At 30.2% G+C, this 20,615-nt stretch overlaps 1 long non-coding RNA gene and 1 other non-coding gene across 2 annotated transcripts; both read left to right on the forward strand.

Moving 5' to 3' along the window:
- The first annotated feature begins 4,810 nt into the window (after positions 1-4,810).
- Positions 4,811-4,917, forward strand: LOC121204114 (small nucleolar RNA R71). The gene has a single exon (XR_005899042.1). It is a non-coding gene; the product is annotated as a small nucleolar RNA R71 (small nucleolar RNA).
- Positions 4,918-14,352: 9,435 nt separating this feature from the next.
- On the forward strand, positions 14,353-16,488 carry LOC107955441 (uncharacterized). The gene is made up of 2 exons (XR_001699969.2): positions 14,353-14,683; positions 14,818-16,488. It is a non-coding gene; the product is annotated as an uncharacterized lncRNA (long non-coding RNA).
- Positions 16,489-20,615: the final 4,127 nt, after the last annotated feature.

Raw genomic sequence — 20,615 nt, forward strand, 5'->3', positions numbered from 1 at the left:
AATTAAATTAATGTCTTAATCCACCTTAAAACTTCATTTCCACACATCCATAGTTCAAATTAAAAAAAATTGAAGATATTTATGTGTAAATAAATATGTAACTATCGAGTCTTAGTTCAGTTGGTATCAATAGTATTAGTATTAAAGAATGTGGGTTCAAGTAGGAGCGAAGTTACAAAATTCCTTTTAGGGTGGAATTTAATTGTATATTCTTACGATGATAAAAATGTAATTTCACCATTTTAATAGCTTATATCTTTATAATTTTTAAAGTATTAAATCAAATTTGTATCATTTTTGGGGGTCAAAGTACAATTTTACCATTGCTAATTTAAAATTTTATATATTATAAAGGGGCCTAAATGAAAAAAAATCATTTTAAGGGGGCCGAGGCCCTTGCCAGCCCTTCTTGCTTTACCATTGAGTTAGAGGGCATTTAGACGCGTTTTATCCTCTTATTTAAGGGTTAAGAATGAGTTTGGATAGTTTTAAATATTGTATATAAAAAAAAACTCTCAAAATTTGAATTTTCTTTCGGTATTTATTTTTAACAACTAGAAATTCTATCACACGTATATGCATGTAAAAACCATGTACCTAGAACATAACGGGTTTTTTTTTACTTTAAAAATAATATACAATGTTTGAAGCTAATGATAATAACACATATGCAAATATATACAAAATTAAAATAAAAATAATTTAAATTGTCAGTAAAAGGGAATTTAATTATATTAAGAATATTAAATACACTCTAGTTGTTTATCATGGTATTGCCATTTTTTTTTGAGTTGGTATCGAGTTGACTCGGCCAACGATATTATCAATATATACAAACAATGTGGGTGAAACAAATTAAGTAATAAAATTAAAATGTATAAAATTATCAAAATAAAGCTTTTGTTGAAGTGATTAAAAAAAAGATTTTATACATGCTGGTGGCATAACTTTAAATCTCAACATTTGTAAGGGTTTTTTTAAATAATAAAAAAATACAAAAATATTCTCATAATAATATAACTTATTCAAAATATGTAAAATTATTTTAATAATTTATTTGATTGAATCGATGTCTAATTAACTTGCGACGTCAACTCAATTATACTACCAACCTTAACCATACCCATTTGAAATATAATACTAAGAAATATGGCCCAAATCTTCACATCTCTGTATAAACAGTCCCAATTGGTTTCACAGCCCATTTAAGCTGCCATATTTGACCCAAAGTCAAACAAGTGGACTGGCTGGAAAACTAATCCCAGCCCTTAATATCTAACTGTGCAATTGAGTCCAAACCTCCCAATATTGGACTGATCAAAATGGGTATAAAACTGGGTTGATGGCAGAAATTTCTTTAGAGAATTGAAAATTAAATTTTAAATTTTACGATAGTACTATTTAAATAGTCTATATTTTTATAATTTTTAATGAATTAATTTATTTTTTATTATTTTTAAGGGAACAAAGTGTAATTTTACCTTTACTAATTTAAAATTTTAAAAAATTAAAAAACTTAAATAGAATATTTTTCATTTTAGGAAGCTGAGTCCCCTACCAGCCACCCCTGGCTATGCCTTTGGTATAGAACAAAAAGCATAGAAAAACGTTTAAGTAAATTGAAAGAAAAAGAAAATGTTTAAAGGCAAATGGAGGGCTTTATACAGAGAATAGTTGAATCTTTCGTTTAATTGGTGATATCTAAGAGAGAGAAGAAAAATATAGATTGTTTAGAAAAGGAAATAGCCTTATTACTATGTAGGGTACACTTCATCAAAAGTCATTAAATTATTAGTAAGTTTATGTTTTGTTCACTCAATTTCAAAAAGTTATAAAATAATTATTAAATTGTTCGAAAGTTTTTATTTAAGTAATTGGGTTGTTAAGTATTTTTTAAAGGTTCGACTAACAAGTTTCAAATGATGATTTGATAATTGATATAGTGGATTAATACATATTGACGAGTAGAATAGCATATATACTTTAAATCCAAGTCGATTTAACAATTGGTGTCGAAGATCGGAGAAAAAACTGTTTGAATTTTGGTTCGTAAATTCACGACATTGAAATAAATTTCATGCAAAAAAAAGTTAAATTGTAGAAGAGAAGGGAAAGTAGAACTTTCGATTGATACAGACAGTGCAAACAGAAAATGTCATATAGCATTTTATAATAACTCGATGACTTAAATGAAAATTTTCGAATAAATTTAATTATCAAATTGTATTTTTTATAAATTAAATAATCAAAATGAAACCTACTAATGACATTTGACGTAACTTATCCTATTATCTAAGAGAGAGCCTTTTTGTTAAAACTCGTTGGATTGTTTGATTTGACTTATCAAGTCAAAATAATATTTGGAGTTGTAATTACATATATTGGAAAAATGTTCATGAGCTTTTCAAAAATTGAGAATTTAGTCGTATGTATTTGTATTTTTCGTAATTTAATCCTTTTATTTTCATATTTTTAAAATTTAGATTTTTTTATTAAATTGGTTGTTATGACTTTAAAAAGATTACTCATTTCGTAGTCATGTAATTAAAAAAGATATTGTAATTAATTTGAATTTAATAAAAAAAATTACAATTAGGTATGAATTTTGAAATATAAAAAGTATGGGGACTAAATTCCTAAAAATACAATTGCAGGGACTATAGGAAAATTTTAACCATTGGATCGAGAAACTAAAATCCATTTGATATTTTTAACCTAACTGCTTCTTGACCGATCCTAGTGGAAATTTGTAGGAACCCCCAACCCCATTTCTCAAGTACTGCTGCTTCGCCGTTCATAATGGTTTAGTTGATGCATTGGCTTTTTGGTATATGATAATGTTGGCCACTAACATCATGAATGCAACAGCAGTTCTTGTTTTCAATCAAATAAGGGCGGAAATGAACTTTTTCATCGTTGATTTTTTTTATTTTTAAGCTAAAGAAATATCCAGGAAGTTCATCTTTAAACCACGGCCATCAACAATGGACTTTTGAAACCCCTAATATTTTATATTCAGTGCACATGGCTGGCTGGCTCCAAATTATCATCCTATAGTGGGGTGGTGTGGGGGGATGAAAGTTGCCACCTTTCGTGGCACCATTTAAAACATGCAAGTCACTTAATTATTGGGGTCAAACATGGAAGTAATTTTAAAATATCTTTAAAAAATTAGTCCATATCATACGTTAGTTGTTTATAATATTTGCTGCAATAACATCAAATTCCGTTCTTCATTTTTAATGGAATTAAAAAAGCTTTAGAAAAAAATAAATTTACAACCACAATTACAAAACTACACCTATCAATTAAAACTATAATTAATTTAATATAAAACACAAATGATTGAAGACCGGATTAGACACAGCTCACAAATAGTAGTACGATACAGATCACAAATAATACATGTCCAATCAATTAAACTTGTTCGCGTTTATTAGTACATCTTCAACCACCCATTTTGGAAAACAAAGAGTTCTATATGTCATTTCTAACGTGACTAAGGTAGGCATGATATATCCCAAACCCAATTTTTGAGAAAGTGGCATCAAATTAATGCTCACTCCCAAATCACAAAGTATTTTTCCAAAAGTATGCAAGCCAATAGCACAGGGAATCGTGAAACTTCTAGGATCCTTCAACTTAGAAAGAACTTTCCTTTGAATTATGACATTGCACTCCTCAGTAAATGTTATATTCTCATAATCACATAGCCACCTTTTCTTAGACAAAATGTCTTTCATAAATTTCACATAACTAGGTGTCTATTTTAAAGCTTCAACAAAAGGAATATTAATGGACAACTTTTTAAATACGACAAGAAATTTTTGGAACTGCTTATCCAACTTATTCCTATACAATCTTCGTGGAAATGGCGGAAGATGATATTATGATTCAATCGCCTCCGTTGATGGCTTCATTGCTTCCATCTCATGGTGAACTTACTCTTTAAGGCTTTTATCAAGCTCAACAAAACTCTCGTCAATAGGTTGGAATAGACAATTGATTTTCTAAATAGACAACTAAAAGAGAAGTACTAGGTATCTCATTACCACTTTTAAGGGTAATCTCCTTGCAATACTCCTTCGGATTATTAGCATTAGGGGGAGGCTGAATGTCTGATAGTAATGCTCCTTGAAGCCTACTATGAATAACTTAAGCTAACTGACCCATTTGAGTTTCCAAAGCCTTCATCCTAGCACTAGATACCTATATGAATTGTTAAATTAGCTCTTCAGTAGCCAACTTCTTTTTCAATGCATGTGATTGTGGCGGATGTAGCCTTTGAAACTGATTTTGAGAAAAACCTAGAGGTCCAATTGCCTAACTTGTGAAGAACTACTTTCATTATTTCCCTAAGCAATGTTGGGGTGAGTTCTCCATCTTGTATTATATTTTTTTTGGAAAAAGGGCTGTTCTATTGTCTTCCTAGATTTCTAACATATCCAACTAGTTCTGATTCAGCTGTGTTTTACAAAAAATAATGATTATCCCCCCACTAATCATAAATGACATAAGTTGCTTGCTTCATACTAACCCCAATTTTCTCATTCATGTTTTGTCTCCAAGCAGCCATTTTAGTGACAAAGGTAATCATCTCATAAACCTCTACTACTCCAATCGGTTTATTTTGGCTTGTCCCAATTCTGTTTGAAATCCATTGTAGATTATTTTCTATCATGTCTTCATTTATCTTGGCAGCTTTTTCAAGTGACTTACTCAATAATGCCCATTAGTTGTTACATCTAGATTTCCTCTAATGGACTCCCTCAAACTAGTGTAAAAAGTTTCAATCAACAACCAATCCGATAGTTGGTGGTGGGGACATTTCTTTTGCATATCTTTAAACTATTCTTATGCCTCATGTAAAGTTTCCTCTTCATATTGCTAGAAACTAGCAATGTCATTTTATAATTTTGTTGTCTACACTGGAGGTAAAAAGTTAGCTAGAAACTTTTCCACAACTTGATCCCAAGTTATAATTGACTCATTCGGAAAGTTCTCTAACTAGTCTCCAGCTCGTCTAGCTAAAGAAAAAGGGAACAACCTTAATTTTACAACTTCTACTAAAGCACCATTAAATCTAAAAGTTTTGCATAGTTTAATAAACTTTCGTAAATGTTGGTTGGGATCTTTATGAGAGAAACCAAAGAACTGATTAGCTTCAACAATCTAAATGACTACTGGTTTAATCTCAAAATTGTTCGCTTCTACTGCCAGAAAGCGAATACAAGTATGAAGCCCATCGGCATGTGGTGTGGCGTAGCCTCTGATAGACCTAGGTGTAAGAGGGGCACCAGGAGGAACTTGTGCATTATTTTGCTCATTAACATTGCTATTCCTATTAGGATCAACCATTATTGACTTTTTGCGTTCAACCTCGAAATTGATGCCTAAATGTTCGAGTCTTCATAAAGTTCTCTCAATTTCCAAATCAAGTGGTAGCAAATTTGAATTTCAATCTCTGTACATATAAACGCCAAAACTACCTAAAAATTAAACAGAAAAATAAAAATAAATTTGAGCTTGGCGAAAAGTAATTAAATTAATGTTAACAAAATTAGCAATTGGCTCCCCAACAACAGTGCCAAAAACTTATTGATCAAAAATCACACATACAAACATGTGTCTCGTTCCAAGTAGTATAAAATATTGATTCCATAGAGAGCTATTACTAATCGAAACACCAATCACCAAATATTACTCTAAAACCTATCCAAATTAATTGATAATAAAATTTTCTAACTAATTTAAAAGAGAATAAAAATAAGCAATGCAAATTAATTCAAATAAACATTCAATAATAAAACCCTAGGATTAAAATTTCATCTAATGGGTAAGCTAATTGATCCATCTCCACCTAATTTATCCTAATACAGCTAATTGATAACTTAGAACTAAAATTCCCTTAATTATCTTTACTAATTTAATCCAACTATTGAGCTATATTCTTATGCCAATAATGTAGGCCAAATTGATTAAGAACTACCCCAATTATGGTTACCCAAGGTAATTAGGTATATTCCTATTCTAATCACGAATCATGGATTGACCCATCTTATTAAGACCAAGAGTTATTCATTTGATAAACCGCAATTTATACATATTTTTTACCCCATGCTTGGCATATTTATGAATGATTTTTCCTTATTTTTAGTGAATTTGATGCTCCTAATCTTTTAATTTCATGTTTTATACTCAGGAGAGCTTAGGATAGCAAAAAGAACGAGAAACGGGCCAAAAATAGACAAATTGGGCTTAAAACAGTGTTTCACATGACCTAGGCACTTCCACACGGGTGATCCACACGTCCGTATGTTATGGCCGTGTCGACTAAGAACCAACTCAGTATTACACACGGCCTGAGCACCTTCACACGGGCGTGGCACACGGCCGTGTCCCTGCTGAGCCCAAGCCTAGTTCTATTCAGAAAAGGGCACTTTTGAGGGTTTTGAAGCATTCTAAACCTATATAAACACCCTAGAAGAGGATTAGGGGGGACACAAAGAGTTGGAGGTAGAAAATACTCAAGATCAGCCATTGGGATCAACTCAGAAGGAGGATTTACATCAAGACTGAAGATTTTCATCCAATTTCCTAGAAGTTCTTTGGGTTCTTTATGTTTTGTTGTTTTCCAATCTTTGAGATGTTTTCCCTTATTATAATGAACTAAACTCCCTAAATACCTAAGGGAGATGAAACCTATGATGAATCTTATTACTATTTGAATTATATGATAAAGACTTATTCTTATTCTTAATTATGAGTTCTAAATTCTTGTTTTAATATTCCAGGGTATTAATTCAGGTTTTGATGTGATTATTCAGTAGAGCAAAAGTCCCTGTTTAAGAGTAGATCATTCATAATTAAGCGGAGTTGAATGCAATCCTAGAGATAGGACGACATAAATCTGCCGGATTAGAGTCAAATCTAATAAGAGAATCCATAGATCGAGTTAATGCGACAATAGGGGTTTTAATTAGAAAGAGATTTCAATTAATCAACCTAAAGTCAGTTGTTCTTAGTCTCGAGTGAGAAATTAACATAAATTAGGGATTTCTACGGATTAAGTTAAGTTAATAAATTGTCTAATTCAGAAGTAATAAGTGAAGTCTAGGGGATTCTTCCTTGGGTATTGTCTTCTCCATTGATTTTTCGAAAGTATTTTCCAACTTTCATCTTTGTCGTAGTCTTAGTCAACTAGATAATTAATTTAGTTTAAAAACACCCTTTAATTCTTAGGCTAGATAATAAAAAGAGAGTAACTACTAGTACTCTTCGTCCTCGTGGATACGATATTCCGGTCTCACCATAGCTATACTATTGTTCAATAGGTGCGCTTGCCTTAAGTCGAATTTTTAGTTAGTTTCACGACCTCATCATCATTCTAGACCTAAATTTAAAAATCCTTTACCGATTTCTATAGGTTTTGTCAAACTAATAGTTGACCAGACTATTATTAAAGAAAAACAACAATGAATATATAATCTAAACTTTATCAACAATAAAAAAGATGAAAATAGATAACATTCAATTAATTAAGCAAGAAATCCATTGTAACCTTAGAAAAGAAATTTAGTCCATAAAGAATTTGGGAAACATCTTAAAATTAAAACAATAACTAGACATAATAAAAGGAAATAAGAAGGAAAAACGAGGGATAAACTTTGCCTTCTTGTTGAAATTCGTCAATTCTTGAAGTGTGAAAGCTTAGGTGGCTCCTCCTTTTTTTTTCTCTTCTCCTCCCTTCTTTTTAGTTTTTTTCCCCCTTTTTGTAACCCCTAAAAATTGTAATTTTTAAAAAACTATCAGGTATATTAGTCGCTCCAATGAAAAATCTTTCCGTTGGAGCAGAAAGTCATTTATTTGCTTTCGTTGGGCGGAGACATTTTTCGTTGGGACAAAGAGTCGTCTTCCTATGTTCGTTGGAACGGAGACATTTTCCCTTGGAACGAAAACTGCTTATGTCAAGTTATTCTTTCCCATGCTTTGACGAACCTGCATTGGATAAGAACACATCGAAAAATAGTCTGATTCAACAATATACATTTATAGTTAACTTAAAACATCAATGAAATAAATTCTAAAATCTAAAAAAAATAAATTATAAAATAAACTAAAAATCCTACTAAAATAAGGAACAAATAATTCTAATATATTAGAGTTATCACCTTTAAAATTGATGAAAAATGGAATGGATAATGAATTTGTTGTAGAAAAGATAAGATAATTGAAGAACAATGAAAACTGAGAAAAAGAATTTGGGGGGTATTTGAAAGATTGAAATGTGTTGAGGCAAGTTTTTTGTTATACTAAATGTCGATAATGGTGGCAGAACGATCGCAAAATAATAAGAAAAGAAAAATAAGAACATACGAATTTTACATGGAAACTTTTTCGGGAAAAACCAGAAGCGGAGGAGGAGAAATTCACTAATGATGAAAAATGAATAATACAAAGGAGTTTTGACTACATCTATTTAAGGGTTGAAAAACCCTGTTCTAATTAAAGTCAAATAGTAGAAGTATAGTTATACACAGACTCAACTTGTACGGTATGGCCCATACCGCGGGGGCAGAGATCTCTTTATTTTGCCACTGTATTTATTTCTTCAAAAAGTGACTGGATTCAGGTTACACAATCTCCACCTTGATACGAATTCTCGATAAACAAATTCTCCATCTCTTCCACAAAACCTCTAAAGGGGTATTCTTCAACAATGAACACCAACCAAGTCTAAGTAATGCTCAAACCTGGTTATAGGAAGTGACTTAGTCATTATATCTGTATGCTTATCATGAGTACTAACTTTGCTTACAATAATATTACCACGAGCAATAATATCATGCACAAAATGATACCAAACATCAATATGCTTTGTTCTCTCATGAAACATTTGATCCTTCGTAAAGAAGATGTTATTCTAGCTATCACAAAACACTGTATCGATTTGAAGGTCTTTACTGAGTTCACCAAAGAGTCCCTTTAACCAAATAGCTTCTTTACAAGCCTTAGTAATCGTCATGTACTCAGCTTCAGTAGTAGACAAAGCAACTGTAGTCTGCAAAGTGGCTTTCCAACTGATGGCGTAACCTCCAATAGTAAAGACATACCCTATGAGTGAACTTCTTTTATCAAGATCTCTAGCAAAATCAGAATCAACAAATGACGAGATTCGAGTCACACAATCTCTAACATTTTTGAAGTGGATTATTAATGACAATTGAAAGTGGCCACTTGCATTGTCCCTGCAACAACTTGTTACTTGCCATATATGAAGTTAGCAATTTATTGAAACAAAGTATTTGTGCTTTAAATTGTACTAATAGTCCGGATGTATGTAAGCCTAACTTTGAACAACAATCTATTTAAAGCAACTAACCTTGAAGATTAATTGGATCACATAGGATCAGATCGAATCAATCAATAAAATCCTTTAGATTGTAGACAATGGATCAAGATTACATTGAAGATAATTTTGAAGAACGAATCTCCAACAGTCTACTTTACATTGGTCTTTATCAATATATTGTATTTTTTTTTAAATCTTAAAGGGTTGGATTGTAATTGGCCTTTATTATGTTAGCAAGTCTCGAAAAACTTCTACATATTGAGAGACTTGTATGGGCTTTTGTACCAATAACAGATAACACTATATTGTTCATTGAAGAATGTATTTTGTGAGTGTATTTGAGAGTAAACAATTTATATTTATGGCCTAAATTCTTAGGAGGAGAATTTAGATATGAGCAATTTAGTATTTTAAGTACAAAAGTGAGGTCATTACAGTGAAGTGTGTTAGGACATGATTCACTTGTTGTATTGGTGAAAAAGATAGTGGATTTACTCACTGAACTAAGCTCCATAAACATAGGGAAACTAAATTGTGTAAACAATTCTTTGTGTCTGTTGCTTACTCCGTTTTTTGAGTGATCACAGTAACTAAACACTTAGTTTCGAAACCAATTAACAACTATTTAATTCAACAATGAAATAGATAGAGATTTATACAATTAAGGCTAAGATAGAGGCTAATCGGGTCAATGATTCCCTGCTTGCCCTGAGCTCAAGCCCACCATCCTTAAGGCATACGAAAGAACTGTAATACCCCGAAAATTTTTATAGTAAAATATTATCCGTGATATAGTAAAATAAGGAAATAAAGTGACAAAAAGGGAAATTTTGAGTTATGTCAATATTGGGAAGTATATTATGACATTGATTCAAGAAAGGATTAAATTGTAAAAGTGAGAAAAGTTTTGTGGCCCAAGAGTAAATACTCAAAATTTGAAGGATTAAAGTGTAAATATGAAAAGTTAAAGGACTAATAGTGAAAATATTTTAAGGGTGGAATGATTTAGAAACCAAGGAAAATTGATGAATTAGGACCAAATTGAATAGGTGAAGAATTATGAGGGACTAAATTACAATTTTACCAAATTAAGTGATGACTCAATAATGGAATTTTAAAAGATCACAAAGGGCAAAATGGTAAATTGGAAGAGAGAGAAATCTAGAGACAATGATGATGTTGGAAAATATTTTAGATAAATTAAATAAATAAATATTAGTTTATTAATACTTTAAATTGATTTTTTTAATGATATTTTATTATTTTATTATTATTTTATTTAATATATATATGTAAGGAAAGAAAGGGGAGGAGGATCACCTTTCTCATGCAACTAACGTGAGAAGAAGAAGAAGAAGAAAGAAAGTTTTCCTTTTCTTACAATTTAGTCCTTCCTCCAAAAATTCATTATTTTCACCTAAAAATTGAAAGAATTCCATAGCCATCAAGAGAGAAAGATAGCAAGGAGATGATGGGGAGTAAGAATATCAAGTTGAATTCAAGAAATAGAAGCTGGAGGAGAGAGAAAAATCAAGTTAAAGATTGAAGTCAATAAGAAAAGGTAAGTACATCAAGATTTCAATATGTTTTTAAGTTTGTTATTATTAACAAAGCATGGAAATAATGTTATAGTAGAGTTTTCTTACATAAGGTCCTATGTTCTTGATATGTTAGTGAAGAGAAATAAGAGAATGTGATGAGAAATGGTGTAGAAAAAGAAAATAAGGGTGTTATAACATGGTAATTAATATCTTGCAATAAAACAGTTCTGGATAGCAGCAGTAGTCTAAATTTGAAAAATCACCAAAAATTATAGAAATCGAATTATAGGATGAATAAAATATTAGATTAAATCTTATTGAGTCTAGTTTCTTATAGAAGAAATGGTGTAAGTAATGTATTTGTAAATCATGAAATATAATGAATTTTGTGAGACAAGGTCAGAATGAATTTGGGTTCCCCTATTCTGACTTTTAAAAATCACCAAAAATTGGATAAAAATAATTATGGGTTTAAATTTATATGCTTATAATCCTGAATGAATCTGTTTTCAATATAAATAAACAGGAACACCATTCGAATTCTGTACGAGGAGATAATTAATTTTTAGTGAAGAAGGGTCAGAACTATCAGACAGCATAATAGGGGTAATTTTAAAGAATAAACTGTACTTATTGGCTAAACCAAAAATTCTGAAAATTTTATGGTAAGAATATATTTGAGTATAGTTTCAGGAAAAATTATCAGATCTTAATTTGGAGTTCTATAGATCCAGATATAAATAATTTAGCGACTATGATGCAGATAGACAGCTTGAATATTCATAAAAGTAAATAATAAAAATTATGGATAATGTTACTTACAAGTGTGTTATCTACATTAAGGATGTGGAATGGAGAGGAGGAGGAGGAAAAATATGTATGAATATTCATCTAGCATGGCTAATTTGTATATTTTAGGCTCAGGGACTAAATTGAATAAAAGTATAACTTTATAGGAAATTTTGTAAAAATGTCTGAAATGACCAAATTGCATGAAATGGATTATTTTATTTTTTAAATTACAAAATTAAATGAAATTATTAATTTAGTTCAAGATCGGGGGAAAACATGTTTTAGGGATTAAATTGAAAAGTGTTGAAATTATGGAAAATTCTGATATTTTATAGAATTCATGAACTGTTATCAATATATATGAGAATAATAGCTGGAAATAAGGATTAAATTGCAAGAATTTTATTTTCCTGACCCTAAGGACGAAATCGTCATTAATTAAAAGTTTAGGGGCAAAATGGTAATTTTGCTTAGAGCATTAATTAAATGCATTAGAATATGAATTGAATGAAAATGATAATCAAATTTATTTATAAAGATCCGGACGACTCAAATATGAGACTTGATCGTGGAAAAGAAAAGATATCGGATTAATGAAATTATAAACATAAACAAGCAATGAGGCAAGTTCGTGTAACTTGAATTATATTCTTAAATGCTTGAGATTGCATGTTATTGATGTGAATATGATTTGAATGTTCATTGTATGAAAATTGATGAAACATTGATATATTTGATAAAATAGGAAGAAATCCCGGTTGAATGAAAGGAAAATTCGATGGATCTCTGAAAAGGAATTGAAGGTAAAAAAGATCTAGCCCGGACGGGTGATCCTATCTTGATATAGCCCTCTCGAAGAATATGTGGAAAACAGATTTAGCCCAGACGGGTAATCCGAAGTAAGGTCTGAATTTAGCCTGGACTGGTAATTCAGATCCAAGCTCATTAGAGTAATTGTCGTTGCAGGGGATTTAGCCTGGACTGGTAATCCCGACAATACTCTATGAGTTTATATTACAGGGCATTTAGCCTGGGCTGGTAATCCCACTGTAAGGATGAGGTTCGCGGGAGTGTGCTCTCTGATATGAAATGTGTAAGACCATGGTTGAAAGATACCATGGCAACCTGATATGAAATGTGTAAGACCATGGTTGAAAGATACCATGACAACGTGATATAAAATGAATAAGACCATGGTTGAAAGATAACATGGCAACGTGATATGAAATGAATAAGACCATGGTTGAAAGATATCATGGCAACATGACAGAAAATGAATAATACCATAGTTGAAAAACACTATGGCATCATGTCAAAGATAAATAAGACCGTGAATGGGAGACGCGATGACATCTATTGAACAATTGCTATTCAGGTAATATGCATCAGATGACAAATGGTTATATAAAACGGTTGTGTGAAATGTTTACAAGAACTGGTCATATGGAAATATATGTATAAAATAGTTGTATGAAATAATTATGAAGATAGATAAACGAAATAAGAATAAGTACATGGAATATAATTTATGTTAAGTTTGATATAAACTTTACCGGAATAAATATACATAAAATATATGGAAATGATGGAGCATGAAATATTGATATAATGAAATGATTGATATATACTTATGAAGAAACGGTAAGAGAATGAAATGTTTCATGACATGTACATATATGATTCTCTTTGATATGTTGATACAAGGAAATTATGTAAGTAAAGACCATTATTAAACTCAAGTGTGACATATCAAGAAAATAAGTATATCAATGTTGAATTTATATGAAATATGTGCAAGTATACTAACAATGATGTGACTTGACGCTTAGACAAGGGTCAAGCTATTGATTGAATGGTAACATGTTTAATTATAAGAAGCATTGAAATGGTAAGTACTTAGATGGAAATAAAATTTAAGATTTTGCGAAATTTTTTTATGATCCTGATTTAATTCCGGTTGGTTTTTATTGTATGTTTGGGGATTCAAGGGACAAATAAAGAGACATGATTATTTTCAAAATATGAATAATAAATGACTCAGAATTATCTGAAAATGTTCAGTAAACTCTGGTAATGCCTCGTACCTATTCCGATAATGGATACAGGTAGGGGTGTTACAAGAACTCTGCCAATGACCCATAATCCAAGCTCGATAGTGTCAGAGACCAACCTTAGACTACTAAATATCATAGTGATCGACAATATAACAAGTTTCTAAGCTATGCTAAGGTTAGGAATGGCAATGAGGCCTAAATCGAATAAAGATTATGTCGGGTCAAGAGAATTGCGAGGGTTTAAGTCGGAGATAATGGTTAAAGCAAATGATTGATTCAAAGAGGTGAAAGAAGAGCTACTGAGTTCGAGGTCTCATAGTTTTTATAATCTTTTTTCCATTTTTTTTATAAATTATATACTTGTAAAATGATTTTGATATTTTTCTAAAAACTTTGAATTTTTTTATTATTTAAAATTTCAATTTTTAGTAAAATTTATAATATCTAATAATTTTACAATTTTCTACACCTTTTTGAATTTTCTATTTTTTGAAAATTTTCTAAACTTTTATGGAATGTTTTATAATTTTAATATAAAAATTTCAAATTGTTGATGATATCATCATTTTAGGTGGCATGTCACATTGGACAAATATGTTGAACGTCACTCACCCTTATTTGAATTTTTTTGCAACACCATAAGTGAAAATGGGAAAAAAATTAAGGGCCAAAGTGAAAAAAATACACATGCATCAGGATTGATTTTAAGGGTGCGTTTGTTTGCAAGGATTTGATTATCCGGAAAACATTTTCCTGATTTTACGGTGTTTGGTTGCTTGAAAATAAATTACATGGGTAAAAGATTTCCAAAACAAGGTAAATTATATGAGTTTTTTTAGGGAAAATGTCTTACAGATTTTTAATAGGTAAGACATTTTCCGGAAAATCTTCCTCCACTTTCACCATCCGTTCTTCATCCGTTTTGTAAGATTTTCCAAAAATCGGTAAGACTTTCTCCTTCTTCCGTTCTTCATCTGTTCCCTTCTTCATCCATTCTGTAAAAGTTTTTCGATTTAAGAATCTTCTTCTTCTTCTTCTTCTTCTTTTTTGCTTTTTTAAGTTGTAATTATGATTGCAGATTGGCTCATCCAGGAGGACTTGTTTAAGTACTCTTTTATTCACCCCTTCTTCATCCGTACTGTAAGATTGGCTGTCAATAACGCTTAAAGCTACCTTCTTTCAAAGTACACTTTTATTCATTTCTTTTTCTTCTCTACTTTTGATCTGTTTAAGTTTTCTTTAATATGATTTTTTTTGGAATTTTTGCTTAATTTTGCGTCACAGATCTGATCTAGTTCATAGAAAAATTATTTGTGTGCTAAAATTTAACCATTTTTTTTTAGCTAGTTTGTCAAATGAACTCTAATGCTCTGTTTGTTTTTGGGTTTTGCATTATTAAGCTTTTTTTATGCTTTAAAAAAATGTTAAGTTAATTATTGATAACAGTTGTTAAGAATGCTCAATTTTAAGTATGAAATTGCTGAACTGAATATGCTTAAATTTTTCGAGGAGATAGACTGCTACTGGTTGAAATAATGGGAAATTATGGAAGGTTAAATGCCAAACCTTGGTCTCTGTCCAAATGTTGGACTTTCAGCATTTAATTTCCCTGTTTAAAGATGTTTTAAACTTGCTAAAAATGCAACAATTATATATGTTATTTACTTAATTAAATAAATGGTAGCGAGTTCTTTACATTTTCTTCCTTGGTTGTTTTGTTGGATCTTTATGCTGGTATAAGTGATGGAATTTTGATGAAATTTCTGGCTGTCGAGGGATTTGCTGATTTAATATACTGCCTTATGGTTGTTTATTGTTGTTCAAAGCATGATGAAATAAACGTGTTAGGTGTTGCTTAATATCTTAGAAAATATATGGGTTTCATTGATATTGTGTTTCAATGGTCTCTTGAAGACATATTCAACGATAATCTTTATAAGGATCAGGTGGGTTTGCTTTGTTCTTCATCATAATCATCATCATCACCCTTGAATCTTTGGTTTTCTTTTCTTGTTAGACTTTATTTATGGGTTTTCTTTGCAGCTTTTGGAATATCCACTTTTATGGAAGTTGAAAATGATTGCTCTTATACTTAAAAATAGTTGTAGCAGTGAACTGGAATAAACTTTCTTTGTGTGTGTGTGTTACAGCCCTAGCCCATTTCTGCATTCTATATTGTGAACGTCTTGCTTTTAATTGGTCATTGGCAGCTAGCTAAAAGTGGCATATAGTTACGTAAGTAGTGAATCGTGTATAAGACTTGTGAAATTTTTGCTAACAAGGGAATTAGGAACTAATAGCAGCTAAAACACAATGACTTTTTATTTTCTTGCTATCAAACTCTTTTGAAATATCGTCAATCATTTTACTCTTTCAGCAGCCTATTATTGCCAAAGCTAATATCTGCTCGTAAAAACAAAGCAGCACTTGATCAGCCCCCTTTTTCCCTCGTCTGTATCGTGTTCCCCATTTATATATACCAAATTTTGACTGCAATTCATGAGGCCTCCATTGCTAGTTCTTCTTCGAGGGGTTTATACAGATAAAGAAAAGGACAATAAGAAAAAAAAATGAAGTCCATTGATATAATAGCTTCTCTTGTCGTAGTTAATTTGAACTATATATATATGTATGTAATTTGTATAATATATTGTTCCACTTTTGACCCATTTTTTATTGTAGGGTGGTAATGGTTGAACCAGTTCTAGTTTTTGATATGTTTTAAACAATTTAACATTTTACTCTCCAATCATTGTGTTACTCTCCTAACTTTGGTTAATTTCAATTTATGACGGTTAATATTCTAGCTTAATAATTGAGTATTATTATATATTTAATTTGATTTATTTATTTATAAATAAATCATTGTAATATATGTAAAAATAATTTAAAATATAAATTTATTAATTAATATATGTAAAAACAGTTTTTTCAGAAAATATTTTTAGGAAATTTACTAAACTTTTACATAGATTCATCCAAATATCAGAAAAGTAAATCATTTTAAAAAAAGTAAATCATTTTTTAAAAATTATTTTTCAAAAAATATTTTAGTGACAAACAAACGGAGCTTAATTCCAACCTTTTATATATGTATAATTTGTCAGTACGTTGATTTTTTTCAGCAAAGAACATTGTTAACTTTATCTTTATTTTGTAATAAATAAAATAGCTTTAAATTTATTTTTTTTAAAAGTTACTTATTAGAATAGAAAATTAAAGTCAACGTCCCAAGCCTTCTACAGGTGGCCGTGGTAGGTTAGTTCTAAAGGCCCCACTCCACCTGTGTTTTGTGTTTAACAATGCCACCTGTAATTTTTTTAAGGCAACAATGGCATCTATAATAATAATTATTATTATTGTAATTATTTTATATTTAATGTATTAATTAATAGTATATAATTTTAAATACTGTAAGAGAACTAAATATGTATCATTAAGTGTTGGGTATAATGATAGCATATATTTAATCTTTAAGAAAAAAAATTCATCTTCAAATCGTAATCTTTAAGTCACTAAGCTGTTAAAATTATTATTGTATGGTTTTCTCTGTTTGCATCATCTACATTGATCAGAAGTTTTCATTTCTTTTTTTATTTATAATTCAATTTTTTTCATAAAATAGATTTGGTTGTCACAAATCTGCGAACTAAAATCTAAACAACTTTTTTTTACCTTCGACACTAATCATCAGATCGACTTGGATCTAAGGTATGTTCTTCTACTAATCAATGAGTACTGATCCACCGTACCGATTGTTGAATAGACACTTAAAGATTGCTGGTCAAACTTAAAAAAAAAAACTTAACAACCCATTTACTTAAATAAAAATTTTTAAATAGTTTAGTAACTTAAATGAAAACATTTGAAAGTGACTATTTTATAACTTTTTAAAATTAAATGACTAAAATATAAATTTATTAATAGTTTAATGACCTTAAGTGTGTAATTTACCACTAAAATAATGATAATCAATCATTTTTTGAAAAGTCAATTTCGTAAGCTTCACAACTCAACAGTGGACTTTGAAAAAAAAAACATGAAAATAATCATAAAAAAATAAAAATAATTTGGGCTTAGTTCACATGTGGATCTAATATATATTTGATTAAATTTAATATTTTTCTATTTCTGCTAAATTTAAATTTAAAGTAAATGTTGATTGAGTCTTAATTCAATTGGCATGAATATTATTGCCAATACAGAAAGACGTGAGTTTGAGTATACTGAAACGCATTATCTTTTTATTTATGAGTTGAGGAGGAACGATGTTTAGTTCTAAACATTGTATCATAAAAAAATAGATATATATATGATAAGAGTTTATAATGAAATTATTTAAAAAATAAAATTCAAAGTAGATAAAAGAGTGTATTTTTGAAGCCACATAAGTCATAATATGAAAGCTTAGAGCAGCTACGGCCACATTTGAGAAAGAAAATCACATGTTTTGTCGAAGAGATAAGGTCGTCAGCAGTATCATTTTCCAGCAACTAAATCAACTCACGAAAACAACATTTATGGTTTTCCTTTTTTCTATTTACAACAGTCACCTTTTTTTCTTGGAAAATACATAATGAAATTAAACAAAGATAAATTCCAATATCATTTTTCAACAATACATGTATATATGTATGTATAAGGAAAAGAAGATCATACGGGGGATTTAGAATTAGATTCTTCTTTTCCCTATAGATTTTGTAAATTTCTAATTTTAGTCCAAAAACAAAGAAGAAATTCCTTTATCAATACCAAGAAAAAAATTATAAATAAATATATAAGTACTGATGACAAAACATATTGCACTTTCAAAGTGAGAACATGAGTTTGAACATCAGAGGTGATATTGTTAAGTGGGACAATCACAGATCTTCAAAAGAGTTAGTCTTCATAGACCTGTTAATCCTCGTAAAGAAGAGTAATAATTAATAGTTCAAACTTCAAACTTTAATTTGTGTTTTGTATCGTTGGGATAGATATCAAAACTATATATGAACTTTGATTTTGTGTGATTTTATAAGTAAAATTTTGATTTGATTCAATTTTCATAAATCACTAACAAAATTGTTGAATAATTGAATGAAAATCAAAGTTTCATGTATACATATGAATCACAATTCAAGTTCCATGTGTACAAATGCACCAAATCGAAATTCATGTATCAAATTACACATTGGACTAAAATTCATGTATAAATTTGATATTTATCCCTACATCGTTCGATTGTTTTGACCTGTTTAAGGTATCATCTTTTATCACATTTGTAATTTGTAAGTTGTTAACGATAACAGTGTTCAAAAAATTAAGTCACAAATTAATTTGACAATCAAATACAATTAACTATTATTTTTAAGAAACAAATGGTTAATATTTAAGAAAATAATTATTTTTTTATCAGTATAATTTTGTTTAACCTATTTTTCTATTGGTTAATGAAATTTTAATTTAATCTATTGTGAATGATTTTGAAGGTGAGTTAGAAGTACACATGACACATGATGAAGGAAAAATTAAACCAAGAAGTGCATGTATGAGAATCCCTTCTACAAAGTATCAGGACTTGTGATGGGAGCCACTGTAGCAAATATAATAGAATCAGTTTTGAGGGAAGAGCATTCAATATATATAGAAGGAGAAAGGGTAGAGTTGGTTAGGTATTATCTAGAAATTGTTTTCTTCTTCTTCTTCTTTTTATCTCAATTTCTCTGTTTTTCTTAGACTTTTTTGCAATTACTAGTTTGTAAGGAATTATCAGAAATAAGGTTGTTGTTCTTCTCTTTTCCTTGTTGTTTCTTCTCTTAAACTTGTAGAAGAAAATGGTGCATTGGTGCTTTCATTAAGCCATTTGCAAATATGGTGGATGGAACTTGTCTCAAGGTGCTCGATGAAACTGTCAATTCTATGCAAGAACCTCAATCTTAGTAGTGTAATGAAATTGATACACTAAACTCTTTGATGTCTATTCAGAAGCAAATGCTTCATGAGGTTTTGGGTCATCTTGTAGTTTTGACTACTCAAAAGGAGTTGCCCACCATCGATTCTAAATAGAAGTTCTCTTAAATGAGAGTTTTCATCAGTATCTAGTTCTTACAAGTGAAACCCAATCCTGGTTAGTGAGACCCAATCCTAGTTGTTGGGTTTCACAAGTGAAACCCTACTTTGATTTTTATGGTATTAAGAAAAATGAGAGACTGACTATTGTTTCTTTTCTATCTTAAGGACGAAGTTGTCACGCCCTAAGTTTTGCAAATCCAAGAATAAGGCGTGTAGTAGTGAAATTATCTATTTGGCGTAGTGTAATCCGCCATGTTAAGTCTTCTGGAAAATTGAAACATGGCGTATAGTACCCTCCGTTGAGTAAATAAAGGTTATTATTCTGTTATCTAAAAGAATGATATTTCAAGTGAAGTATAAGCCAGGTGACAGTTATCATCAAATGTATAGTATGTTTAATTTGTTTGAATACAGTGCTAGTTGGGTTGTAAAGTGACCTGGTTAGTAACTAACTAGATTGACTAGTCTAATATCTGTTGGAAAAAAAATAGATTTTTGAAAGTTTTGAAGCATATTCTCGATTAGTAGAGGTGGAGATTTGAATCATAAAATTATGATTTTATATTCTACCACATGAGACATTTACAACGGTATATCATATGCTCAAAATGGTTGAGTGATGAATGAGAAATTGGTGCTCAAAGTAAGCCACTTGTGAATTATGTTAAGGAAAATAGAAAGCTTAGTCTCACATTAGTTAGATATCAAGTATGGCATATGTTTATATATATGAACCAACTTGGTAGTTATTGAATGACTAAACTAATGCTCTCCCTCGTGTGCAAGGGGTGCAAATCCAAACCTGCTGGGCTTCGGGGTGCA

The sequence above is a fragment of the Gossypium hirsutum genome, chromosome A07 (assembly GCF_007990345.1).
Source record: "Gossypium hirsutum isolate 1008001.06 chromosome A07, Gossypium_hirsutum_v2.1, whole genome shotgun sequence".
Classification (NCBI taxonomy): Eukaryota; Viridiplantae; Streptophyta; class Magnoliopsida; order Malvales; family Malvaceae; genus Gossypium; species Gossypium hirsutum.